This window comes from Xenopus laevis, chromosome 6S (assembly GCF_017654675.1).
Source record: "Xenopus laevis strain J_2021 chromosome 6S, Xenopus_laevis_v10.1, whole genome shotgun sequence".
Taxonomy (NCBI): domain Eukaryota; kingdom Metazoa; phylum Chordata; class Amphibia; order Anura; family Pipidae; genus Xenopus; species Xenopus laevis.
This window is the reverse complement of record NC_054382.1, coordinates 133,755,598-133,783,042: the sequence shown is the minus strand read 5'-3', so window position 1 is coordinate 133,783,042 and position 27,445 is coordinate 133,755,598.

Genomic DNA, 27,445 nt, shown 5'->3' with positions numbered 1-27,445 from the left:
GAGGAAAATTTCTTAGAGAAGAATGCACAGGGATGTAACTTCCCGTCCAAGGATGATCTCTGTGACAAGACAGCTCCAGCTCCCACATCTGAGGCGTCGACTTCGAGGAAGAAGGGAAGAAGAAGATCAGGGTGTCTGAGAATAGGTGCAGAAGAAAAGGCAGTTTTCAGGGATTCAAAGGCTTCCAGGGCAAGAGGAGGCCAGTGCTGTGGTTTACCCCCTTTGCGGATGAGGGCCAGGATAGGAGAGATCTTGGAAGAGAAGCCTTTAATAAATTGTCTGTAATAATTGGCAAAGCCAATAAATCTCTGGATAGCCTTGACACTTGTGGGGAGGGGCCAATCAAGAATTGCAGAAACCTTGGCTGGATCCATCTCGAAACCCTGCTGGGAGATGATGTACCCAAGAAAAGGGATGGAGGAAACTTCAAACGAACACTTTTCCAATTTAGCGAAGAGATTATTCTTTCTTAGACGAAGAAGAACTTCCTTCACTTGGGAGCGATGCTCGTGGAGATTTTTGGAAAAGACAAGAATGTCATCCAGATAGACAACAACACTTTGCCCCAACAGGTCTCTGAATATATCATTCACAAACTCTTGGAAGACCGCGGGGGCATTACATAGTCCAAATGGCATGACTAGATATTCATAATGCCCATCTCGGGTATTGAAGGCGGTCTTCCATTCGTCCCCTTCACGAACTCTAATGAGGTTATAGGCACCCCGAAGATCCAGCTTGGTGAAGATCTTGGCCCCTCTTAACTGATCGAAGAGTTCGGAGATTAGGGGGAGAGGGTAACGGTTTTTAATGGTGATTTTGTTTAACCCCCTATAGTCGATGCATGGTCGCAGACCCCCGTCCTTCTTTTCGACAAAGAAAAATCCAGCACCAGCAGGGGAGGAAGAAGGGCGGATGAAGCCTCTTTGGAGATTCTCCCGAATGTAGGTCTTCATGGCAGCCGTCTCAGAGGGGGAAAGAGGATAGGTGCGACCCCGGGGAGGCATGGAACCAGGAAGAAGTTCGACCGGACAGTCATAGGGTCGATGAGGAGGAAGGGTCTCTGCTGAGCCCTTGTTGAAGACATCAGCAAAATCTTGATAGGTGGAAGGAAGGAACAACTTGGAAGAAACAGAAGAAACTTTGATAAGGGGTACAGCAGGCAAACAGTTCCGTTGGCAGTAGGGGCTCCAGCGGGAGACTTGAGTGGAGGACCAGTCAATGACTGGATTATGGGTGCACAACCAGGGGAGCCCCAAAACGAGTGGAGTTGAAGGGCAGTCAATGAGTAGAAAGGCCAATCTCTCCAGATGCATGGTGCCCACTCTAAGGGAAAGTTCAGCGGTGGTTTGAGAAATAATGGCCGAAGACAGAGGGCGGTCGTCAATAGCTAAGACTCGCAGAGGAGAGGCCAAGGGTTGTAGGGGAACCGCATAACGAGCAGCAAAAACTCTGTCCATGAAATTTCCGGCAGCACCAGAGTCCAGGAAAGCTTGCACTGGGATCTTCTGGGAACCGAATTGGATCTGTGCCGGAAGAAGGAAACGTTGAGTAGAGGGTTGGGGAGAATGACAAACACCACCCAGATAGGTCTCCCCAAACCTACCTAGGTGCTGGCGTTTCCCGGCTTCACAGGACACTCATGGGCGAAGTGCGATTTGCCCCCACAATACAGGCATAGGCCGGCAGCCCTTCTCCGTAGCTTCTCCTGTTCGGAAAGACGAGCCCGTCCAATCTGCATGGGTTCCTCAGTAGATGGAACAGAGGGAGCAGAAGCCGCAGGAGTACAGGTAGGAGAGGGGAAAGCAGAAGCCGGATTAAAGAGTAGGGGTCTCTGGAAGCGAGGAGCCAGGGTGGGTTGGAACCGGGGAAACTTCTTCGAACGCTCTCTGTCGAGCTCGAGTTGAAATTCCCTCTGTCGGGTGTCAACTTTTATAGCCAGCGCCACCAGATCCTCCCACCGAGAAGGAATTTCCCGGGAGACCAAGTCGTTTTTGATCCGCATGGCTATGCCGTTGTAGAAGGCTGCATGGTACCCATCATTGTTCCAGGTGGTCTCCGCCACTAGGGTGCGGAACTCAATAGCGTACTCTGGAACAGAGCGAGTGCCTTGCTGAATCTGGAACAGGCGAGCAGAGGATGCCGTAGCTCGGCCAGGGGCATCAAAGACAACCCGAAGTTCACGGATGAAGGCACTGGCGTTGTCAATCAAAGGGTCCCTCTTCTCCCACAGAGGTGATGCCCACTCCAAAGCCTTCCCCTGCAGGCGAGTAATCATGTACCCCACTTTAGCTTGTTCGGATGCAAACTGACCTGGCAGCAGGGCAAACTGGATCTCGCACTGGTTGATGAAACCTCTGCACGCATCAGGATCACCGCTGTAGAGGGGAGGCGCAGGAATGCGAGGTTCCGAAGGCTGAAGTGGGCTTGCAGGAACGGCCACAGGGACCGGGGCCACAGGTGACATTGCCGACAACTTGTCTAGGATAGCTTCCAGAGCCTGACCGAAGTGTGACTGCTGGGCTTCGTATGACTGCATGCGGGAAGCCAAACCGCGGATAGCGCCACCGACATCAGGTGGAGCTGGAGTCTCCTCCGAAGGGTCCATGGCCCAACTATACTGTAACGGGCCCGAAGGCACAGTAATAGTGTAGACCAAAGAGGAGACCAGACCAGGTTCGAGGTACAAAAGGGTTTATCCAAAGAATCGTCAAAAATACAGGCAAAAGGTCAGACCAGGCAGAAGACAAGCAAAATCGAAGAACAGGCAGGAATCGGTACACAGGAATCAAATAGATAATAACACCCAGGAACTCAGTAGCAGGAACCTATAGTTGGGCAAGGATTGGCAGGGGAAGTATGTTTAAATAGTCTCTGAGTTGGCGCCAAATTTTGACGCGCTTGCGTCAGACGCAGACGCCAGCGTCCTCACGTTGACGTCTCGACGCCGGCGCCCGATTCTGACGCCGGCGTCCGTTCCGTCGCCGACGACCAATCCTGGAGTGGGAACAAGGTGAGGTCATAGACCTGTGCCCAGCAGGAGCCATGTGGTGAGGCAGACGGTCGCCATCTTGGACGCCATCTTGGACGCCATCTTGAAGACCAGAAGTAGATTCCATTACACTCTCTCTCTCTCTCTCTCTCTCTCTCTCACTATATCATCTCTATCTCAATCCATTATCTGTCTCTCTATCTATCCATTATCTATCTCTCTCTATCATCTATCTATCTATCTATCTATCTATCTATCTGTCTGTCTGTCTGTCTGTCTGTCTGTCTGTCTGTCTATCTGTCTCTCTATCTATCCATTATCTATCTCTCTCTCTATCTATCTATCTATCTATCTATCATCTACTTTCTCTCATCTCTATCTTAATCCATTATCTATCTATCTAGCTATCTATTATCTCTCTCTCTCTCTCTCTCTCTCTCTCTCTCTCTCTCTCTCTCTCTCTCTCTCTCTCTCTCTCTCTTTCTCTATATCATCTCTATCTCAATCCATTATCTGTCTCTCTATCTATCCATTATCTATCTATTTCTATCTATCTATCTATCATCTATCTATCTATCTATCTATCTATTATCTCTCTCTCGCTCTCTCTCTCTCTCTCTCTCTCTCTCTCTCGCTCTCTCATCTCTATCTTAATCAATTATTTATCTATCTATCTATCTATCTATCTATCATCTCTCTCTCTCTCTCTCTCTATCTCTATTTTTTAGGAAGGTGTCAGCTTCACTGTAAGAATTATGAGCAACTTATCTTCATCAATAATGTTTACATTAGCTTGCGAGTAGCAATGTTTTTTGGATAAACAGGTTAAAAGTAAGAGCAATGTCATCTTTAGGCATGCGTGTCTCTAATGGACAAGGTTTTAAGAACTGTCAAAACTATAACAATCCCCCCAGCAGTATTATGTACAGGACATGGAAGAGCTTTTAATTGTGTTTTATTTATGAAGTGCCAGAATCTAAGGCAGAACTCTGGGGTTGTACAATAGCCTGATAGTCACATGACTCACCCCCCGGAGCCAATAATTGTCTTTAGTTGTCATGAACAGCAGAACATTGCAACTGTATTAATATTTATTGAGATCAGTTACACTATAAGGCACTTTATACATGAAGTATGGGTATCTGAGCAAATGAAATAAGGCATAAGTTCATACCAAACTGTTCTGACCCTATTAACAAACTGTTAAAATAAGCTTTTTTTAGAAGGGGAAATGGAAGTTTCTATTTGTGGAGCATAGCAGGGTGTTTGCTGAAGAGTAAAAGCAAGTGAAAGAGTTGTTAATATCAAAATAAAAATGACAATGAAAGGAAATTTTACTAAAATCTATTTACATATATGTGTGAGAGAAGGGGCTAGCCTATGCTCTTTTAAACGTAGTAACATAGTAAGTTAAGACAAAAAAAAAAAAAAGACACAAGTCCATCAAGTTCAACCTTTTAAGTCTATATATAACCAGTCCCTGGATCAACTTGTACTATGAGCTCTCTCCCATATCTCTGTATTCCCTCACTTGCTAAACACCATCCGACTCTTCCTTATACCTATCTAATGTATCAGCCTGTACCCCACTTCCCAGCTCTCCCTGTAACACCTCTTTCCCTCCTCTAATCTCATTGGCTCCCTCCTGTCTTCTGGGAGGAGCTACTGGTGAATAAAGCATCCGACCCTTCCTTGTACCTATCTAATATATCAGCCTGTACCACTGATTCACTTCCCAGCTCTCCCTGTAACACCGCTTTCCCTCCTCTAATCTCATTGGCTCCCTCCTGTCTGCTGGGAGGAGCTACTGGTGAATAAAGCATCCGACCCTTCCTTGTACCTATCTAATGTATCAGCCTGTACCACTGATTCACTTCCCAGCTCTCCCTGTAACACCCCTTTCCCTCCTCTAATCTCATTGGCTACCTCCTGTCTGCTGGGAGGAGCTACTGGTGAATAAAGCATCCGACCCTTCCTTATACCTATCTAATTTATCAGCCTGTACCACTGATTCAGGGAGACAATTCCACATCTTCACAGCTCTCACTTCAACAAACCCCTTCCCAATATTTAGGTGGAACCTCTTTTCTTCTATTTGGAATGGGTGGCCTTTCGTCAGTTGGAAATAACTAAACTTTAATGGCCTTAAACAAGACGGCGGGTCTATTAAGTATGGGTTGTAGAATGGTATATCACCAGCAGGAGAAGACCTGTCCTGTGGGTGGGTTGGAATTCCCCTTTGCTACAGAAATGTCACATGGTTTCTTCTGCGGAGTCTACATTACAAATACCCTAAAAACAGCAAAGGATAATCAGACTTTGCTAGGGGAGTGTCATTATATGTACTTTGCTTATGTAATCTAACTCTATAAACTACAACTTGGTGCCTTGGGTATGGAAGACCCTAATTATGATAGAGCATTGGTGTAAGGAGAGAAATTCTAATGAACAATTGATCTTAAATGTAGTAGCTCTATGAGTAAAATATATTGTAGAAATGGAGCTTTAATACACCCACCTGAACCACAGTTGAGTTTAGAGGGTTAGCACCCTGGGTGTGGGTGGGGTTCATTCACATCTGTAGAATCAGGGAATTGGAGATTTCCTTGAAGTTCATCTTGACGGGCCTTGTAAAATATGGCCGGAACTGCGGAGTTCACTTAACATGGAATAGCTCTGTCTGGCAATGTAACATGTATAAAGCCAGTTGTGTGACATCTGTACCATGACCGTACTAGTCATTTCATTTATTCTGTAACTGGTGGAGTGTTTCTCATGCTGGACTGAAAAATGAAACATTCAATGAACAGAATTTTTTTTTTTTTACAAATGATGAAAACAGGAGAATTCGGCATATGTCAATGAAGATTTTTATTCATCCAGGTCATGATATGCAGTATACAGGAGAATCTCTCCAAACAACCAATTTTTTAGTGGGGTCCAGAACTGCTGGTCAGTTTCAGTCTGACCAGCAAGTAGTCAAGGAAGTTGTCAGGAGACAAGTTGTCAGTATTGAAAAAATAGGAATAAGGCACAGAACAGTACCCAGCCCCCACCCCCATAAAGCTACATAGTTAATAAACCAGTTCATCCCAGGGGGTCTGGCAAAATCCCTCCCTCAACAAAAACAAAGTTTTGTTGGTCTGGAAAGTGGGGGTTGTTGTTGTTGTGGTTGCAGCAGGGTCTGAGTAAGTTGCATGTGTAGCTCCTGGTTTGGGGCATCTTCTTTAAAGATGATGGGGAGCACCTTGGCTGCAGCAGGGCACCCCACCTTGGCACCTCCCTGGAATTTATTTTAGCTGCGGCACGAAGATTCCCTCTAACAGTTTGAACCTCCCGGTGGGTGGTTTATATATATAATATATATACATATATATATATATATATATATATATATATATACACTAGCTTAGGCCAGGGTTCTTCATGTAACCATGGACTGCACTCTGCCAAGCTATGACCTGCTCAGTTCTGGAATTCCCTCAGCAGCACCCTGAGGCCACTTGGTCCTAGCGCCCACCGTCTGCCTTCGCTCGCACGCCCCCACCACAAAATCCAGCCTGCACCTGCTAATATATGCAGTATACAGTATTTCTGTTCCGACTGGATCAGTGAGTGGGAAGCCTTTGTTAAATACAGTATCAATCAAATGCCACCTGGCCGGTATTTCGGTAAAAAACCAGCCAAGGCCTTGGCCTGTATTACAAATTTACCGGCAATGTAGTTGCTGGTAAATTTGTGATCACCAGTCAAACTGCTCCTGGGCCTGCCTCCAATGCACCCTCAGCCCACCCCTTTTTTCCCTTTATTGCTACAATACTTACTGTTTCCATGATCCATGACTCCTCCCCTCAGCATCATAACCCACGCCCACTGTGGCATCACGACTCCTTCCCTGTGACATCATGACCCCGCCCATTTACATTATGATCCTTCATTTCGTAGACCCACCCCCTTCCCTGGCCGCTAAAGATTTCTCAAAAAGGTGGTAACCCTAAATGCACCGCTGTGTCCCACGTATCCCTGGTGCACACAGTCTTTGCTTCGTGGATGAATATAATTAATTAATCAGCCAAATTTCAGTTTGTGTTTATGATGAACCAGCACAAAACCCACCTGCACAATGCTCTTCCCTGCCAGCCCTCCATTCACTCTCAAAATATGCTTTTATTGCACGGCACAAAGCAACGTTTATTACGAGTACAGTAGGGCAGCGAGTCTGGCACAACAGACGTATATGTAACCTGATTAGAGCAGCCCTCGCCCGCGGGTGATGTGATTACTCTGCTCAGCTCTGCACTTTGCCAATGATAGAGAATAAGTCCTGAAATGGATTTATTAGGACGACTCTAGCACTCTCTAAACATTAGTCATTAAAGGCCACACAATGACGTGCATTTTTTTTCCCCTTTTTTCGAGCAGAAAATTATTTGACACATAGTCATCAAAACAAATTGGTAATAATATGGTCAATGCGCTGGCTTTTCTAATGGCCTGAAATGGAAAAGAAGCGATTGTGGGAGTAAATGATTGCACCTCTAGAAACAGATGATTTATGGCGGCTGCTGTTTCAGAGCTGGATACAAAGGCAGAAATTTAACTCAAAGGGAAAGAAAATATTTTTTCAGCATTCACCTTCAGGGGCTCCTTCTGGAAGCTCAGCGTTCGCAAATATGTTCTTCAAACCTGCTGGGGACATTAATAAAAAATCTGCAGATACCCAATACAGAACCATCACACTGTTACTAATGGCCATAACCCCCCCCCCACACACACACACCCAACCACCACCAAGAAACCCATTGCAGGTAATACAAATATTTGTGACATGGAGGAACACATGGTCACTTTGGGATGGATTCTTGCCTAGCAGACAACTAGACACCTGCAGAGCTTCCAGCTAGTGATGCACCCTGACCTACTCCTTTCTCAAACTGGGCCAGAGTGTGACAATGGACTTGAAGACCCAAGTTGGCCCTCAGATGATGTCAGAGGTGTGACAGGCTCCAGGAAAACTCTCCTGTCAGTAAAGGGGTAAACTATTAAAATTTCAACTGCAGGACACAAATCAAAAGTTCTATGTGTAGCAATATAGATGAACCACACAAAAAGTGGTCTGTTTTTGGCATAACCCGTCCTTTCTGTGGGTTCCATTGGTTTCCCAACAGCTAGAGCATCACAACTTCTGAAACCAACTACAACATGCAACATCTCTACCATGGCTGTTATTTGGGGATAAAGCAGTAGTATACCAGTCGCAGGCAGTTATGGATATCACAGCCAAACAAGTGACAGCTACATTAAGGCTGAGTCTTCCTACAAAGATGAAGGCTCAAGCTCAACAATTCCTCAACAATTCCAACAATTCCTCCAACATTCTCTAGACTCTCCATTCATGACTTAAGTGAATTAAGTTTCTAGGTGTTCTTCTTTCAGTAAATGAGCTTCCATTCCCCTGATACACCTCGTGTTTAAGTCCCTCAAGACAGAGGAGGGAACGCTGTCCTGAAAACAATGACAGGAACTGCAATTACGGCCGTCTGCAAGTGAGAACTGCCAGACATTGTGCAAAGAAAGGTTAGAAGTGAAAATCTTGAAATAATTTGTTTTCTGCCTCATGTTCCTCAAGATATTGCTATGAACATGTTCTGGTGTTTGTATTTGTTGGAGTTCACTGCGGAGAATAATTGTGACTTCTTCATTGTTCAGTAGACATTCTCCAGGTTTTATTTATGACAAAGCGGTAATAATGAAGAAAGTTGTGTAAAGAAGTTTTACTTTTGTATAAGGAGTTATGTTCACTTTTGTCTGCTGGGGAAGAGTTCATAATATACTGGTCACCAGTTTTAACGCTTTCTCCCTGTCGGTTCATCTATGGAGAGCAACACCAATGGTATCAAACCATACTTTGTACCTTAGATCATTCATATCATTATTCTTTTTCTGGGCTTTATCTAGTTATTCTCTTTTGGCCCACCATGTGCCTAGGCCTAGATATAGCTAGGTGGAGTTATATCTGAATCCCTTCTATCAAATTTGTAACCTCCATTGTATGTCTTTAATCCTTTAATCAATAATAACCTGTTATTCTTACTATGGTAGCCACGTTTGACCATAATTCATCCACAATGAACCTAGGGGCCGATTCACTAAATTCGAGTGAAGGATTCGAAGTAAAAAAACTTCGAATTTCGAAGTATTTTTTGGGCTACTTCGACCATCGAATGGGCTACTTCAACCTTCGACTACGACTACGACTTCGAATCGAAGGATTCGAACTAAAAATCGTTCGACTATTCGACCATTCGATAGTCAAAGTACTGTCTCTTTAAAAAAAACTTCGACTCCCTACTTCGGCAGCTAAAAGCTACCGAAGTCAATGTTAGCCTATGGGGAAGGTCCTCATAGGCTTGCCTAAGTTTTTTTGATCGAAGGATTATTCCTTCGATCGTTGGATTAAAATCCTTCGAATCGTTCGATTCGAAGGATTTAATCGTTCGATCGAAGGAATAATCCTTCGATCGTACGATCGCAGTATTTGCGCTAAATCCTTCGACTTCGATATTCGAAGTCGAAGGATTTCAATTCCTAGTCGAATATTGAGGGTTAATTAACCCTCGATATTCAACCCTTAGTGAATCAGCCCCCTAGTGTTCCATTTTTCTGTCATACCGGGGGTCATTTATGAAGACTGGGCAAATTTGCCCATGGGCAGTAACCCATGGCAACCAATCAAATTGCTGCATTCATTGTTCTACTTGCAGCTGCCTTCATAAAGCTAATCACTGATTGGTTGCTATAGGTAACTGCCCAAGGGCAAATTTGCCCAGTGTTGATAAATGAGTCCCACTGTTTTTGTTGTCAACTAATGTTAGAAAAATTAAGACTTATTGTATTTATTGGCACCATTCTTATAAATCTTCTCTCTTTAATGTCTGACCACTTTCTGCATTACTTGGGGTTCTCTATCTATAATGTGGACTTGCAGAATAACAAACACAGTCCTGTTTCTGTTTATGTCTCATGTTGCACAAAATTATTCCCCCCACTGAGTCCAACAATGTGGCAATCAACAACTTAGAATCAAAGTGTTTCAATGACTCAAAGTGGTTGATAGAGGCTGTTTAGTGGGAAGCCGAAGAGGTTTTTTTCAGGAAATGCTCAATAGGTTGTCTCACTAAAAATAACTAATGTTTGTGTTTTTCATAAATAAGTGTTTTTGCCATTAAATCACTGGAGAAATAAGTTGCTACTATTCATAAATTGTATTCAGCTTGTAAGAAATGTAGTATAAGATATAGAATAAGTCCTTGTACAACAAAGGCTTAGTTTGTTGTAGTTTCCCTAATGCCAAAGAATATCTTATGATAATGATATCAATAATAATTTTTTTCTTATATAATATGTAAGGTTACATAGTAACATAGTAAGTTAGGTTGAAAAAAGACACACATTCATCAAGTTCAACCTTATAAGTCTATAACCTGCCTAACTGCTAGTTGAGAGAATTCCACATCTTCACAGCTCTCACCTCTTCCAAATATTTAGGAAGAACCTCATTTCTTCTAATCGGAATGGGTGACCTCGTGTCAGCTGGAAAGACCTACTGGTAAATAAAACATTAGCGAGATTATTATATGATCCCCTTATATATTTATACATAGTTATCATATCACGCCTTAAGCGCCTCTTCTCCAGAGTGAACATCCCCAATTTGGCCAGTCTTTCCTCATAGCTAAGATTTTCCCTTTACCAGCTTAGTTGCCCTTTTCTGTACCCTCTCTAATGCAGTAATGTTAATGTCATATTGGACATTTTGACTGCCATTGTCATTAGGTGGAACCAAAAGCCATCAAAAGATCTCTCTACGTGCATGTAGGACTTATGCTCAGAAATGGTCAAGCATTTTTAGAGAGAAGATTTGTGTGTCACTGCTGGGGGAAATAGCAGAGAGGGATGGTTGGGCCTGATGAAAGCTTCAGTAAAAACATCTAGTCTAGCATTAGCCCAATGGTTTCAGAGAAAATAGGATATTCCACCCCTTGGACTCTTTTTAGACTAAGCTTAGTGAAAGTCATAAATGACACTGGCATGGACTAGCCAATCTGCAGAAGACAGCAGCAACATCAAATAATTTCAGTAGGGAATATACTGGGACTTTGAAGACCTAGTCTGAAGGCCAGTTAGGCCTAACTTGAAGGCAACTTTGATGAATGTATAATAACCTTCAGTTGTATTATTGACATCCCATGATGTAGTTCCTGGCGCCAAGATGAGGTCAAACAAGCAACATGAGTTTCTGAACTTTATCCCTTGATATTTTTTTAATCCCCAGCCTTACCGCTTAAAGAAATAAAACAATTCAAGTAAATTTCATAATTACTTGTCCTATGACCATAGAGAAGAATATAGGAATTGCATGGACTTTACTGTTATCTGTTGAGATATCAGCCCTTTAAGCTGCTTAATATTGACTTGAATTTGTTGAGCAAGATTGTTATTCTCTCTACAGGGTGGGATTTTTTTCTATATCTGTCAATACTTTTTTTAGAAGGCCATAAGAACATGGATTCTACATTTAATGTAAAGCAAAGGTTTTTAGTGCATATTTAGAGGGGTGTTAACACCTATTGTGATTGCATTGTTAGTTGTGTGTCTGACCTGGAAAAGCTGCTGACATCCAAAGTCTGTAGCTTATTGCCCAGTGTATGAGGCTTCTGATATCAATATCTGGCCAACAATCATCCAGCTGTCCATCAGGCAGACTTAAAATTCCCATCGGATTGAGGACTACATCGGTTTGTTGCTGCAGCCCTTGGACTGAACGCCTGCATTACCAGCGTTGTGATCTGATTGTTGAGCCTGAGGGCCCACGATCGGATCAGCCCGGTAACGCCCGCCTCTGGTTATCTGGCAACCTCACCCCCATTGGTTCCTGGGAAGGATTGTTAGAACATTAGTATATTTTCAATTGTATACCTGCTGCCGTCTTACCTAGAGATGGAACAAATACAGCAGCTTGATCCAAAAAGCCCTGTAATTCAGTATTACAATGTATGTGAATGTATTCTATCACATAGGAAAATTACAAAATAATAAAAGATAAAGTCATCCCCTTAAGCCAAGGGATCACAATCCTTAAAAATAACCCTTGTATGTAATTAGTTGAATTTTCTATGGTGTTTGTCCCAAGTCACATATTACAGAGAAGGTAGGTAGGTCTTTGTATACAACTGCAGACAGCAAAGTGAAGAGCTCTAGTGATGGGCGAATCTGGCGAAAAACGTGCGAAACTCATTGAAGTCAATGGGCATCCTAATAATTTTGATGAGCAACAATTTTATATGGGCGACAATTTTTTTGATGCGGCAGATTTTCTGCAAACTTTTTTTGCCGCAGTTTCGCAAATATTTGCAGGTGGCAAAATGCGGGAATTTGCCACTAATCTATGCCTGACTAATTTTTTTTGCCCGTTATTAAAGAGCACATTCACTGCAGTAAAAACCGGGGGTTTGCCATCAAGCAAATCATTTTGTCTGTACAATTGAGAGTAAAATTTGATCAAAAAGTAGCTCTGCTGAGTCTTAAATAGAGAATTTTCATTAAAATGTGACTCTCATTAAACATTTTTAGCCACTTCTGTGTTTTTTTTGAAGAACTGGAAGCAAAATCCTAATAATGAGCCCTAGTGAGCGCAACTACCTAATCATTGTTGATTAAAAAGAAATCAGATATTATTGATCACACAATACACCTCCTCCAGTAAAAAAAGTCTTTGCCAAGAGAAGCAGAAAATGATTCAATTGTGCTTTCTGCTTGATGCCAAACAATATTCCCATTACAGAGTATCTGGATACTGGGGGTGCATGTGATTTGCAGTGGTGATGCCAGAGTGACACACATAATGAGGAGGCTCATTGCCATGATCTCTATGGTGCCCATATGCTTTCTAATATCCTCACGTTGCTCATATATAAATAATGTCTGTGTACTGAATACTCGAACAGAGCTGGATGAACATTAGGAGCCAAAAACGAAATGGTGGCATCTGGGAGGTCATACCAGATTACACAGTCATCCCCATGACATCTTATTGATAACTATTTCAGTTTCTGAGACATGACAAGTGTTTTAAAGATGGACTTGTGAGAGTTGTCCATACGGAATCTGCATTCTCATCTCATGCCGAGGAAAACAATTGTATCAGCGTCCAATTAACCTGCCTGTCTGTTTTGTAGTATAAAATTGGTGGTGCCACCAAAATACATTGAGACAATAATGGTCAAGGAGAAGCAGGGCACTCAAAATATTAGATTTTTTTCATTTGCATTTTTTCTGAGCCCCCGAGGAAGACAGCATTAGGTATTATGCAAATAAATGTATTTTGATTTATCTAATATTTTGAGTGCCCTGTTTCTCTTACTTGTATGTTTTGTTGTCCCAGAAGGAAAACCATTTATACACTGGGATAACATGCAAACTTCTTGAAGATAGGGCCCTAACTTCTTAGTTAACATTCAATTCTAGGTGACATTGTTTCTATGCAGTACTGTATGTTCTTGATACTTCTCTGTTACAATTAATGTTCACACACTCAAGCCTTGATGTCTTCTCAGTTATTTAGACTCCTCTACTTCACCAAACAGCCATTCTAAACCTACATTATTATTCGTCCTCCAAGTTATAAATGATTCTGCCCCTTTCAACAATGCCCTCCTTACATCCCATCCTTATCTCTCGGATACTTTCAGGAACTGTCTGGATTCAAGCCTTGGACTATTCAATGAATATGGACCATACCATTTACACCCAGCCAGTCAGTCCTAACAGATACTCTCCAAATCAGACTCATCCCATCTAATTAAAACCTACATTAAGTCAAGACATTAACGTCTTAATTCCTGCCAGCTTCCTTGCATTCTCATCACAAACCCAATATACATTTTACATCACCCCTTTCTAAACTAACTGACCTGAGCAACCAAGAAGCATCATCATTAACCCCAATGCATATAATAAACAATTAGCCATGTCTTCAATGATTACATCTGACATCACTCATCCCAAGTCCCCTAAGACTAGTGGAGGCCTATTTAGTAAAGGTCGAATTTAAGTGGTTTTAGAGGTTTTTGAAATGCCATGAATTTATTATTAAAAGATGTAGCCGCAGAAAAAATTACTGTGAACTAACAAAAAATTGGTGCGACCTCTAAAAAAACCCTTAAGCCACAAACAAAAGACTGATCTTTGCAAGAAAAGAATTGGAACTTCCATTGACTTTTACATGCCCTCTACAGCTTTTACTTGCTGTACTTTTGTATTCGTAGGTTTTATGGGTTTTTTCATTTGGTGAATTACAAAAAAATTGTGGGTTAAGTAACTCTATGAAAAAATCTTTTACTTGCACTAAAAAGTACAATTTGGAGAAATTAATGATCTATGAACTTTCATAAACTGGCCCCTCACACAAGCCAAGTCTTAATAACCACTTTATCTGGAGCTCCACACTCCCGTCTCCGAGTTTTCACCAGCAAATAGCACAGCCAATTACAGTGTGCACTATAAATAACAAATTGATACTGTTCTTCCTAAAGTGTGGGCAGGTAAACGCTGATTACAGATCATGTTTGAGAGTAAAAAAATCTTTTCAGGAAAAGTACATAATTGGCTTGCATGCCTACATGGTGGGCTAACTTGTTTCTAAAGGTTCTGCACCCATAAATATTTTCTAAGACGGTCCAGTACAGTTACCTACAAAATTCTCAGTCAACAACTATGATTCAGATGGGCAAATTCACTATGCGCCGAAGCGCCTAACGCTAGCGTCAATTCGCTAGCGTTGGGCATTTTCGTTACTTTGCAAATTCACTAACGAACGCTGGCGTAAATTCGCTAGTGTTACTTCACACCCTTACGCCTGGCGAATTTGCGCAACGGACGTAACTACGCAAATTCACTAACTTGCGCAGTGTACTGAACGCTACCTTTTACGCTAGACTTCCTTCGCCACCTCAGACCAGGCGAAGCGCAATAGAGTAGATAGGGATTGCTTCAAAAAAAGTTCACATTTTTTCTAAGTCCCAAAAAACGCTGGCGTTTTTTCTATATTATGGGTGATAGGCTGAAAAAGATCGAAATTTTTTTTGGGGCTCCCCTCCTTCCCCCCTACATTTCCTGACTCATGGCAACTTACCTATACAGTGGGCACATGTGTAGGGCAAAATAAACATTTTTATTTGCTGATTTGAAGGTTTTCTAGGCATTTGTAGTGATTGTACATATTCCTCCATTGAAATTTGAATTTGGCACCGTATGCAAATTAACCATCGCTAGCGTAACTTCGCTTCGCTTAGCGAATCAACGCTAGCGCAACTTCGCAACCTTACGCTACCCCTGAGCGCAACTTCGGATTTTAGTGAATTTGCGGAGCGCTGGCGAAACTAAGCCTGGCGAAGTGTAGCGAATTGCGGCGAAGTTGCGCCTGGCGCAACTACGAATCTTAGTGAATGTCCCACAGAGAGAGAGAGGTCATCTCAATAAACTAAGGTCAAATAGCAGCTTAACCAGTTTGGCTCTCACCTGAATCTTCCCCTTTATCCCTTTTCAGACATACAGTTGGATGGTGGCACGTGAGCTTACATATTTTGCTCAAAATGTGGTACTAACACCTAATTCTTTGTCTTTGTTTTGTGTATAGTTGCATGGTGCCTACATTTTGGTTGCTGGTAATATGAGTCAAAAACCATTTGAACTCAACTCTAAAAGGTTAATTCTTTAAGGAGACCTTTAAAAGCTATATAATAAAGGTCCTTTTCAAATGAAACATGAAACACAAATTTTTAATTTTATCAAGATGTCTATACCTGTTATAAACTTGTTTAAAGGTCTCAGCTGTCAATCATGTATTGCCTGCCCCTCCTCTGTGGCTTACAGTGTCCACAAAATGGTGCCTGCCTGCTTAATGTGATTGTGAATTTAAAGACTAAAATAAACAAGATTGAAACAATTTATACAGTGAAAGAAAAGTTTATTTTAAATCCTAAAATAGGATTTGGAATTATTTCTTCGGGTGACAAGTCCCCTTTAAAGAAATTGTGACTAGAGGTGATATTATTATTAGTACTCATTGCTCACACTTGAACCTTTATATGCACGGACATGTAACAGATAAACACTGGTCATTGTACTCTTCTCCCAACCAGATCATTGTTGCTCTTCAATAACTGAATGGAGAGCGTTGTGTCAGATCTAAATTTCCCATTGGACATCAGAATAGAGTTCCTCTGGTTACCACACACCTTTATTGGGCTCTTGTGGTGGCACAGACAAGCTGTAATCCCTTCCTATGTTTCAAAGGGGTCTCCTGACCCGTGGGAATGGGGACTCACCTTCTACCATGTCCTATCTTTTTCAGAGAATCATCCAGGCTTGAAGCTCAAGGAGATGCACACTAATTGCCCACTGCCAGGCAAGGAAAGCTCTTCCAAAGTCTCTTAAGGGAACTCTCCCACCTTAAGGGAACTCTCCCACCAAAACATTTTTTGGAAGATTGTTTCTCCACTACATGATATGCAGCTGAAAGCAAATGCAGTGATATCAAAGAGGCAAGCAACTAGACAGCATATGACACATGAATAATGGCTGTGAAAACTGTTCAGTAAATTAAAAACAGTCGGCGCAGATGGTCCCACAGCGGTTCCTCCCTCTAGTAGTGCAATGGTCGCTGAATATAGCAACATCTCACCCGTGATCTGTAACAAAATGTGCTGCGCTAAGCAACACAACCCGGGACAACTGAAGGACAGTTCTTTGTTGTTGGACTGGAAAGATAAGAAGGGAACATGAGAAGAATAGGTCTTAGATTCCAATGGACAGGGCTCGGTTGTGATAAAGAACTTTTGGCAGGTTACCGTAATCATCGTCAGTGCAAACATTTAGTAAAGAATGTGGCAACATGTGTCTGTTTTTACCTTTTTTTCTGTAACCAAATTTTAACTTTATACAGTAAAGATGGAAAAAGAGACAAAAAAAAGACATTTCTCCATTGCTCCTTTTATTGTGCTTATGCTAGGCACCACAGATGGAGTATTTGTACATACAGAGCTCCATTTATTTAAGTACATGACAGGCTACATTTTTGGGATCTACTTTTTTGGGCTCTTTACCCATCAATATGACACCAAGGGGCTCATTCAACAAGCTCGAGTGAAGGATTCGAAGTACAAAAACTTTGAATTTCGAAGTGTTTTTTGGGCTACTTCGACCATCAAATGGGCTACTTCGACCTTCGACTACGACTTCGAATCGAAGGATTCGAACTAAAAATCGTTCGACTATTTGACTATTCGATAGTCGAAGTACTGTCTCTTTAAGAAAAAACTTAGACCCCCTAGTTCGCCACCTAAAACCTACCGAACCCAATGTTAGCCTATGGGGAAGGTTCCCATAGGCTTGGCTAAGTTTTTTTGGTCGAAGGATAATCCTTTGATCGTTGGATTAAAATCCTTTGAATCGTCTGATTCGAAGGATTTAATCGTTCGATCAAACGATTATTCCTTCGATCGTTCGATCGAACTATTTGCGCAAAAATCCTCGACTCCGATATTCGAAGTCGAAGGATTTTAATTCCCAGTCGAATATCGAGGGTTAATTAACCCTCGATATTCAACCCTTGATGAATTTGCCCCTAAGGGGGTTATTTATTAAAGTCTGAAAAAAACTCGAAACATTTTCAAAATCCAAATTTTTAGTGGAAAAGAACCCTCAAATTTTTCGAGATGTATTATACCCCTAGGATGGAAAAAGACAGAATCTGAAAATACTCATCAAATCTCAGACCTGCCAATGTTGTATTTAAGTCAATGGGAGAGGTCTCTATCTTACTTGAAATTTTCTGTGGTTTGATCTGAAATTAGGTGAAAATCAGATTATTTCGGGCATTTCAGGCATAAATCCGAAAAATTTAGACTTTTCGTAAAAAAAGTCTGAAAAAAACATACAATTCAGAGTTTTTACCCGATCCGAATAAATTGTGTTTTTTTTTAATAATAAAAAATGTCTAATCATTGATTCTAGTTTGGTCAGACTTTTTTTATTTTAAATACTATTAAATATTTTAATTAGGATTTTGATAAATAAAGCCCTAAAATTCCCTTAATTCTCCAAAAGTTGTCTTAGTTTTCCAAAGAAGAGTTAAAGGTATGTAATGACTCAGTTATGAAGGAAGACTGGTCAAAATGTCCAATATGACATAAACATTATTGTATTAGAGAGGGTACAGAGAAGGGCAACTAAGCTGGTAAAGGGAAAATCTTAGCTATGAGGAAAGACTGGCCAAATTGGGGATGTTCACGCTGGAGAAGAGGCGCTTAAGGGGTGATATGATAACTATGTATAAATATATAAGGGGATCATATAATAATCTCTCTAATGATTTATTTACCAGTAGGTCTTTCCAGCTGACACAAGGTCACCCATTCCAATTAGAAGAAAAGAGGTTCCAGCTAAATATTGGGAAGGGGTTTGTTACAGTGAGAGCTGTGAAGATGTGGAATTGTCTCCCTGAATCAGTGGTACAGGCTGATACATTAGATAGGTATAAGGAAGGGTCGGATGCTTTATTCACCAGTAGCTCCTCCCAGCAGACAGGAGGGAGCCAATGAGATTAGAGGAGGGAAAGGGGTGTTACAGGGAGAGCTGGGAAGTGAATCAGGGGTACAGGCTGATACATTAGATAGGTACAAGGAAGGGTCGGATGCTTTATTCACCAGTAGCTCCTCCCAGCAGACAGGAGGGAGCCAATGAGATTAGAGGAGGGAAAGGGGTGTTACAGGGAGAGCTGGGAAGTGAATCAGGGGTACAGGCTGATACATTAGATAGGTATAAGAAGGGGTTGGATGGTGTTTAGCAAGTGAGGGAATACAGGGATATGGGAGATAGCTCATAGTACAAGTTGATCCAGGGATTGGTTCAAACTCATGAAGGAAATTTTCTTGAGATGTGTATTTTTTTGCCTTTTCTCTGGATCAACTAGCATTTAGGCAGTTGATAAATATTATGAACTTTATGGACGTGTGTCTATTAACAACCTAACTTACTATATTACTATGTAATTGTCAGAAATAGTGATGGGCCCGCGAAATTCGCAAAACGGGGAAAAATTAGCATAACGGCGCCGGTGTCCATTTTTGACGCCGCCGTCTGTTTTCCGACGCAGGTGTCCGTTTTTTTCTGAATTTTCGCCAGCGAACTTTTGCGGGCGTTTCGTGAATTTTTTTGCAGGCGGTGAATCGCGCGAATTCGCACCTGGCGAATAAATTCATCCATCGCTAGTCAGAAATTCTTGGTCCCATAAAAGTAAACCATTAGCTTGTAATACAAGTCAAGTCATAAAGACTTTTTAACTCTCTAGTTTGAAAAATTTGTGGTTTAAAAAATCTGAGTTTTCAGGCAACAATTTGAAAAAAAGAAAGAGTTTTTGGGGTCAAATCATTTTTACTGATTCTTTTCCTGCACCAGATTTTTTAGAGTAAATTAATTAATAAATACGGTAAAAATGTGCATGGAAGTTTGGTCAAAGTGGTTTTAAGAAGTGAGACATTTTCAGATTTTAGTAAATAACTCCCATCGATTTCTACATGAACTTGGCAGGTTTGAGATGGAGTACTTTATTATTCGGACTTTTAGCAGGATCTGGGTTTAATAAATCACGAAAAAATTTTACTTATTTTTTTCTTCTTAAAAAAATAGTGTTTTCCCCTTTAAAACGATGACCAGAAAAAAATTTGGACTTAATAAATTAAAATCCCCCAATGTCCCATTTACAATTGGAAGATATCATGATGTGCTGGGTTTCGAACAATAGCCTGAAAAAATAGGACTTTTCGGTCGTCAAATATGAAAAAATCGGGCAATCGGACAATTCTATCATGTCTTTTCCCGCACCAGATTTTTTTTTTTTTTTTAACTTCAGCTTTATTTGTTCAACATTCAAGTGAAAATCTGCGGTCAGGTAGTGCGATACAGTAGGCAAAAATGTAACAATACAATCTCCACCACACAGTGTGGACAGTTGCTGATTAAAGGCTATATCATTTAGGGCAGTGGTCCCCAACCAGTAGCTCATGAGTAACATGTTGCTCTCCAACCCCTTGGATGTTGCTCTCAGTGGTCTCAAAGCAGGTGATTATTTTTGAATTCTAGGCTTGGAGGCAAGTTTGGGTTTCATAAAAACCAGGTGTACTGCCAAACAGAGTCTCAATGTAGCTTGACAATCCACATAGGGGCTACTAAATGGCAAATTACAGCCCTTATAGGGCACCCCAAGAACATTTTCCATGCTTGTGTTGCTCCCCAACTCCTTTTACTTATGAATGTTGCTCACAGATTCAAAAGGTTGAGGATCCCTGATTTAGGGTATTTTCAAAATATAGTACAGACAGTACAACTAGAAATAAAAAACAAATATAAACAGATCCGCCATCACGCCTGAACATTGACTGAAATCGTAGACCATTATGTAGGGGTATTTTGCAATTTTTTATAGGTAGCCCATTTTTCCCAGATCTTAAAGGAGAAGGAAAACTAGTCGGCGCAAAAACCCTCCCCCCCTCGTATGTTGCCCACCCTCCCTCCTCCCCCCTGGCCTACCCGTCCCGCTGGGCAAATGCCCCTAACTTGTTACTTACCCTTCTGCACAGGTCCAGTCTACGGAGTTCACCGACGCCATCTTCTTCTAAGCCATCTTCTTCCTGCTTTGACCGACGCATGCGCAGTAGGAGCATTTCGCCGGTATGATCTACTGCGCATGCGCCAAAAGTCACAAAGTGAAATCGGAAAACTTTGTGACTTTTGGCGCATGCGCAGTAGATCCGTACCGGCGAAATGCTCCTACTGCGCATGCGCCAAAACGCCGGTCAAAGCAGGAAGAAGATCGCGTGGAAGAAGATGTCGTCTGTGAACTCCGTTGACTGGGCAGAAGGTTAAGTAACAAGTTAGGGGCATTTGCCCAGCGGGACGGGTAGGCCAGGGGGGGGAGGAGGGAGGGTGGGCAACACACGGGAGGGGGGGAGGGTTTTGCGCCGACTAGGTTTCCTTCTCCTTTAAGGTAGGTGTCTAAAGAGTCATCTCTCTCTGCCGCCGCCCTTTCCATGGAGCATCTAATGTCAATGCGATTTTTGTATTCCTGCAAAGACGGTGTCGTGGAAGATTTCCAGTATTTTGCGATCAAGGTGGTCGTAGCATTTAGGATATGAAAAAGCTGTTGTCTTGTGGTTTTGGGGAGTTTCACTGGGTAGAGTTGTAGTAAAGCCACTTCAGGGGCCATAGGAATTTGCAGACATAATAGTTGGGTTATGAGATCAAAAACTTATTACCAGAGCGGGATGATGATTCGGCATTCCCACCACATGTGTAAGAGCGAGCCTTGGGCGCCACAGCCTCTCCAACAGCTCACCGAATAGTGTGGTAAGATTTGAGACACAAACGTAGCGGAGATAAGTGCCACCTGTGGATGAGTTTGATGTAGGTCTCTTTATGGTTCATGCATTTTGTCGCTCCCTGCGGTGCTGCTAAAATCCTTTGCCATTGTTGTGGAGTAAAGGAGTTATGGAGATCTTGCTCATACGTATATGAGAGTTTATCATTAGGGTCCTGGGCTAGGAGCTGTTTGTAACAGTTTGAAATAAGCGTTTTCCCATTCCAGCCCTGTTTGCCGAGGTATTCCATAAATGTTTAAGTCCTAAGTGTAGGCATATTGGTCAGCCGGCTCAAGGTCATATTTCTCAGCCAGGCTATCAAATGTTGCAAGGGAGTTGAGTGAGTATAAATCTGCTACTACACGTATCTCCCTTTGGCACCAAGGTGTGATTAGGATATGGGGAATGATTTGGGGTTACACCAGCAGCGGAAACAATGGTGAAGGGAACGAGCCAAAGTTATGTTTCAAAGTGAGTTGATGCCATGTTTGTAGCGTAAACCTGGTGGTAGGTAACAAGCTGGTGATTGTTAGGCAAAGGCAAATTCACACCTGGCGAATAAATTCGCCCATCACTACAGAGCATTCGAGACTAATAGTAGGAGCAATTGGTTGTACCAGTGGAATATAGTTTGGTAGATGGAGTGTGTGTCAGTGACTTTCCTGATTTTCCAGCCCAAGTGAGCTTTGTTATATATCAAATGGCAAGCAGCAGGGTTTTATAATTTGCAGCAGGAAATTTGTTTTTCTATAGAATGAATTCTAACCATCTCTAATAAACCAGCAAGAAACGCAAACCTATTTGTGAAACAGAATTATTAAATATCCTCTATAGTTTGGTGAATTTTATAGGTGAGTTCTTCTTTACTAAACCTGTTTAATGGAATATTTTGTCTTTGCTAAAAGTATGATATTTATTAGAATATATTTAAGTCAACGGAACCAATTCTACAGAAATCCCACGAGATTTGAACTCTTTATTGTGCACCTTAGGGACAAAGTAAATATCCATTTTCATATTATGTGGAATTATCAAGAAAAACATTGATTCTGTAGCACAAATGATAGATGTTCTCCCCACATTCTGCATTGCCCACTGCTCATTCCTTTATTCCCACTTGTTACATTCACTTTCATTCTCTGTTCTCTGAATACACAATTATGTAAATTACAATGCTTTCCATAATCAACGTATAATTGCAAGAGATAGGACTAGATCATAACGACTCCTCAGCACTGAAATTGCTGAAATTATGAAAAAATGAGAACAAAACTCCATCATTTGCCGATACGAGAAAGTCAAGCTGGTTGTGAATTGTGGTGATGATGTTTATAAAACTTTTTTAGACAGTTTTGTCCTTTGTTAATTATAAAGACTCCCACCATGTTTTCTACTTTATCTGAAATATCTTCGGGAGAGATACTTTCATATTTTATACCATTGTCATTGTCTTCCTCTCTATACTATAAAATTATTAGAGGCAAACACTAAGGGGCAGATTTATCAAGGGTGGAATTGAAAATTCTAATTTTTAAATTTCAATTTTGAGTTTATTAAAGTTTAATTCGACTAGGGAATAGTCCAAATTTGATTAAAATTTTTAAAAAATTAGAATTCAAATTTTTAAATTTATCATGTACTGTTCCTTTAAGAATTCGAATTTGACTGCTCGCCATCTAAAACCTGCCGAATTGGTGTTTTAGCCTATATGGGATTCCTGGGATCAATTTGGAGTTGTTTGCAGCCTTCCTAAAAATTTAGAGAAAAAAACTCGAATCAAATTCAATTTGAACTCAATTCGAATTCGATTTGAGTTTGTGGGTCCATCCCAGAGTTTGAAAATTTTGAATTTTTTGATAAATTTTGATTGCTTGTTTTTTTCATATTTCAAGCTCATGGGAGAACTCTAAATTTGACCCTTGATAAATTTGGAGTTGTTGGACTTTTTCAAAAATAATTTTTTTTGGTGAAAAAATTAGAATTTGATTCGAATTTGCAGCTTGATCCTATTCACCCATTTTTAAAAAATTTAATTTTTTTTAATAAAATTAGGGGGAGATTAACCAAGGGTCAAAATTAGAGTTCATGGGAGTTTGTAAAAACTCCCATTAACTCCAATGGCCTTGAAATTTGAAAGAAAAAAAACAACCAATCAAAATGTATCAAAAAATCAAATTTTTCAAACTCTGGTGAATGGGATCGACCTGCAAACTTGAATTGAATCGATTTTGATTTCCAGGAAAGCTGCAAACAACTCCAAATTGATCCCAGGACGTCTCCCATAGGCTAAAACAGAAATGTCGCAGGTTTACGGTGGTGAATAGTCAAATTCAAATTCATAAAGTAGAAGGAAAGGCTAAAAGTAAGTAAGATTTATCAGAAAGGTCTATATAAATACACCAGTAACCCCTCAAAGTAATGCTGATCTGAGTCCTCTGTCAAAAGAAACATCACATTTCTTTCCTTCTATTGTGTACTCATGGGCTTCTGTATCAGACTTCCTGTTTTCAGCTTAAACCTCCAGGGCTAGGGCTTGAGCATGCTCAGTTTGCTCCTCTCTCCCTGCTGTAATCTGAGCCAAGAGCTATGAGCGAGCAGGGAGAGACTCAGGCAGGAAGTGATGTCACACCAAGCTAATATGGCAGCTGCTATCCTAAACAAACAGAGACAGTGTCTAGAACTGTTTACTCAGGTATGGTAAAGCATTCTGCAGAATAAATGGCAGCATAGGTATTCCACAGAGACAGAGAGATCCCATAAAACTATGGCTGCATAGGTATTCCCTGTACTAAGCACAATTCAGCAGGAACAGTCCCCTAAGTTTGCTCATAGTCTGTACAGAGAGATCCCATAAAACTATGGCAGCATAGGTATTCCCTGTACTAAGCACAATTCAGCAGGAACAGTCCCCTAAGTTTGCTCATAGTCTGTACAGAGAGATACCATAAAACTATGGCAGCATAGGTATTCCCTGTACTAAGCACAATTCAGCAGGAACAGTCCCTAAGTTTGCTCATAGTCTGTACAGAGAGATCCCATAAAACTATGGCAGCATAGGTATTCCCCTGTACTAAGCACAATTCAGCAGGAACAGCCCCTAAGTTTGCTCATAGTCTGTACAGAGAGATCCCATAAAACTATGGCAGCATAGGTTTTCCCTGTACTAAGCACAATTCAGCAGGAACAGTCCCTAAGTTTGCTCATAGTCTGTACAGAGAGATCCCATAAAACTATATCAGCATAGTTATTCCCTGTACTAAGCACAATTCAGCAGGAACAGTCCCCTAAGTTTGCTCATAGTCTGTACAGAGAGATCCCATAAAACTATGACACATAGGTATTCCCTGTACTAAGCACAATTCAGCAGGAACAGTCCCCTAAGTTTGCTCATAGTCTGTACAGAGAGATCCCATAAAACTATGGCAGCATAGGTTTTCCCTGTACTAAGCACAATTCAGCAGGAACAGTCCCTAAGTTTGCTCATAGTCTGTACAGAGAGATCCCATAAAACTATGGCAGCATAGATATTCCCCTGTACTAAGCACAATTCAGCAGGAACATATATCCTTGTGAATTCGCAGATTACATCTCACAACTGCTTGTTCAGCTTCAGGTCTCTCATGTTTAAAAGCTCTTCTTCTTTGTAGCTTCACACTGTGTTTATTGCTCTTAAAAATGTGTTTATTCAAATGTTTCTTGTCATTGAACTATCGTTTATCATATATAATATATAAAAAGCCTAACAAAGTGCTGTGTGGTGCAGAAAGGTCTCAGTCGTATCGTTGTGCTGCAGCATTTGGAGCCCGAGGGGTTAATAAAGAAGCCCCGTCAGATTGTAGCCATTCGTTACCCTTGAGATAATTACAACAATGTTTTAGCGTCACAGAGAATCGATTGTTTTTATTAGTGTCGACGTGTCCACATTTTGCGCTTTTTTAAAGAGTCTTCACTCGCATAATGTGCTGGGAATGGAACAATATGGCAGGCGAGGAAAATTACTGCCTCAATTATTGGAGCAAAATATTCTGATCTCAGCAGTCTCTGTGCTCTGTGAGAGCTCCAGTCACTTGATTGAGTTCTGCCCAGATTTCTTATATCTTCCTATAGAACCTACGCTGCCCCAATACAAAATAACAATGCAACGTACTGGGCAAAATACCCTCATAATTGACCATTGTTTTACCCTCAGCAGAACCCGTAGCCCTCCAGTTTATATGAACTACAGTTCCCAGCATCCCTTCTAGAACAGGACTGTCCATCTGGAGGCATTTGGGATGAATGTTGGCCTCCAGGAGAGCTGCAGAGCTACCGGACCACTTCTTAATTCCATTTACCTATTGAATGACCTGATTATTTCATTAGAACTCCAACAGGTAAAAATGCACTCAGTTTCCAATACGTCCTCTTCTTATGAACAGCTGGTTGCATTATTAGGCACCCCAGACTTGCACCGCTGCATCAGATGCTTCTTTGAATGTTCCTCAAGAAGTGATGCAACTCCCAACCTGAAAATGCAAGTCCTCATTGATGCATCAGGCGCAATTGTGGCTGATGCAAGTCAGAAAAAATTGCACTTTGCACCCTGGACTGTAAATAAATGATCCCACTAAAATACTATGGGGAAATTTACTAACCTCTGAAAATTCGCCAGCGACGGCTTCGCTCACATCGCAAAACTTCGCCAGGCGTAGATTCGCCAGGACAATGCTAATTCACAAGTTGCGTCCAGGGCGCGAACGCTGCCGAAGTTTTGCTAGCATTACTGCGTCAAGCAAAGCGAAGTTGCGCTAGCGTTGCCTAATTTGCATTCGCCGGTAAGTTAAAGTTGAATGGACATATATGTTGCGGCAAATTCATTACACTACACAAGTCCAGGGAACCTTAATAAAATAAAATAAAGTTGTTATATTGCCCTACACCTGAGCCCAGTGTATAGTTTATGTTCCATTTGTTAGGAAATGTAGGGGGGAAGCCGGGTACCCCAGAAAAAATTGACCTGATAAGTGAGTAATTTGGATCTTCATGCCTTAAGTCTACTAGAAAATCATATAAACATGAAATAAAGCCAATAGGTTGGTTTTGCTTCCAATAAGGATTAATTATATCTTATTTGAGCTAATGTTTTATTATTACACAGAAAAGGAAATCATTTAAAAAAATTAGAATTTTTTTGCTAATGGAGTCTATGGGAAATTACCTTTCCGAAATTCAGATCTTTCTGGATTATGGCTCCCATGCTGCAAGGTTACAGATATATAGAAACATTGGGGTGTCACCCTGCTATACTGTAGTTCCAGGGGTACCCAGGGTACAAATAAACACTCACCCCAAATCTCCCCCTAACTGGCCTTCAGACTGGGCCCCCTTAGCTCATAACAAGGTTACAGATATATAGAAACATTGGGGTGTCACCCTGCTATAGTTCCAGGGGTACCCAGGGTACAAATAAGCACTCACCCCAAATCTCCCCCTAACTGACCTTCAGACTGTACCCCCTTAGCTCATAACAAGGTTACAGATATATATAAACATTGGGGTGTCACCCTGCTATAGTTCCCGGGGTACCCAGGGTACAAATAAGAACTCACCCCAAATCTCCCCCTAACTGACCTTCAGACTGGGCCCCCTTAGCTCATAACAAGGTTACAGATATATAGAAACATTGGGGTAACAGTCACCCTGCTATAGTTCCAGGGGTACCCAGGGTACAAATAAGCACTCACCCCAAATCTCCCCCTAACTGACCTTCAGACTGGGCCCCCTTAGCTCATAACAAGGTTACAGATATATAGAAACATTGGGGTAACAGTCACCCTGCTATAGTTCCAGGGGTACCCAGGGTACAAATAAACACTCACCCCAAATCTCCCCCTAACTGACCTTCAGACTGGGTCCCCTTAGCTCATAACAAGGTTACAGATATATAGAAACATTGGGGTGTCACCCTGCTATAGTTCCAGGGGTACCCAGGGTACAA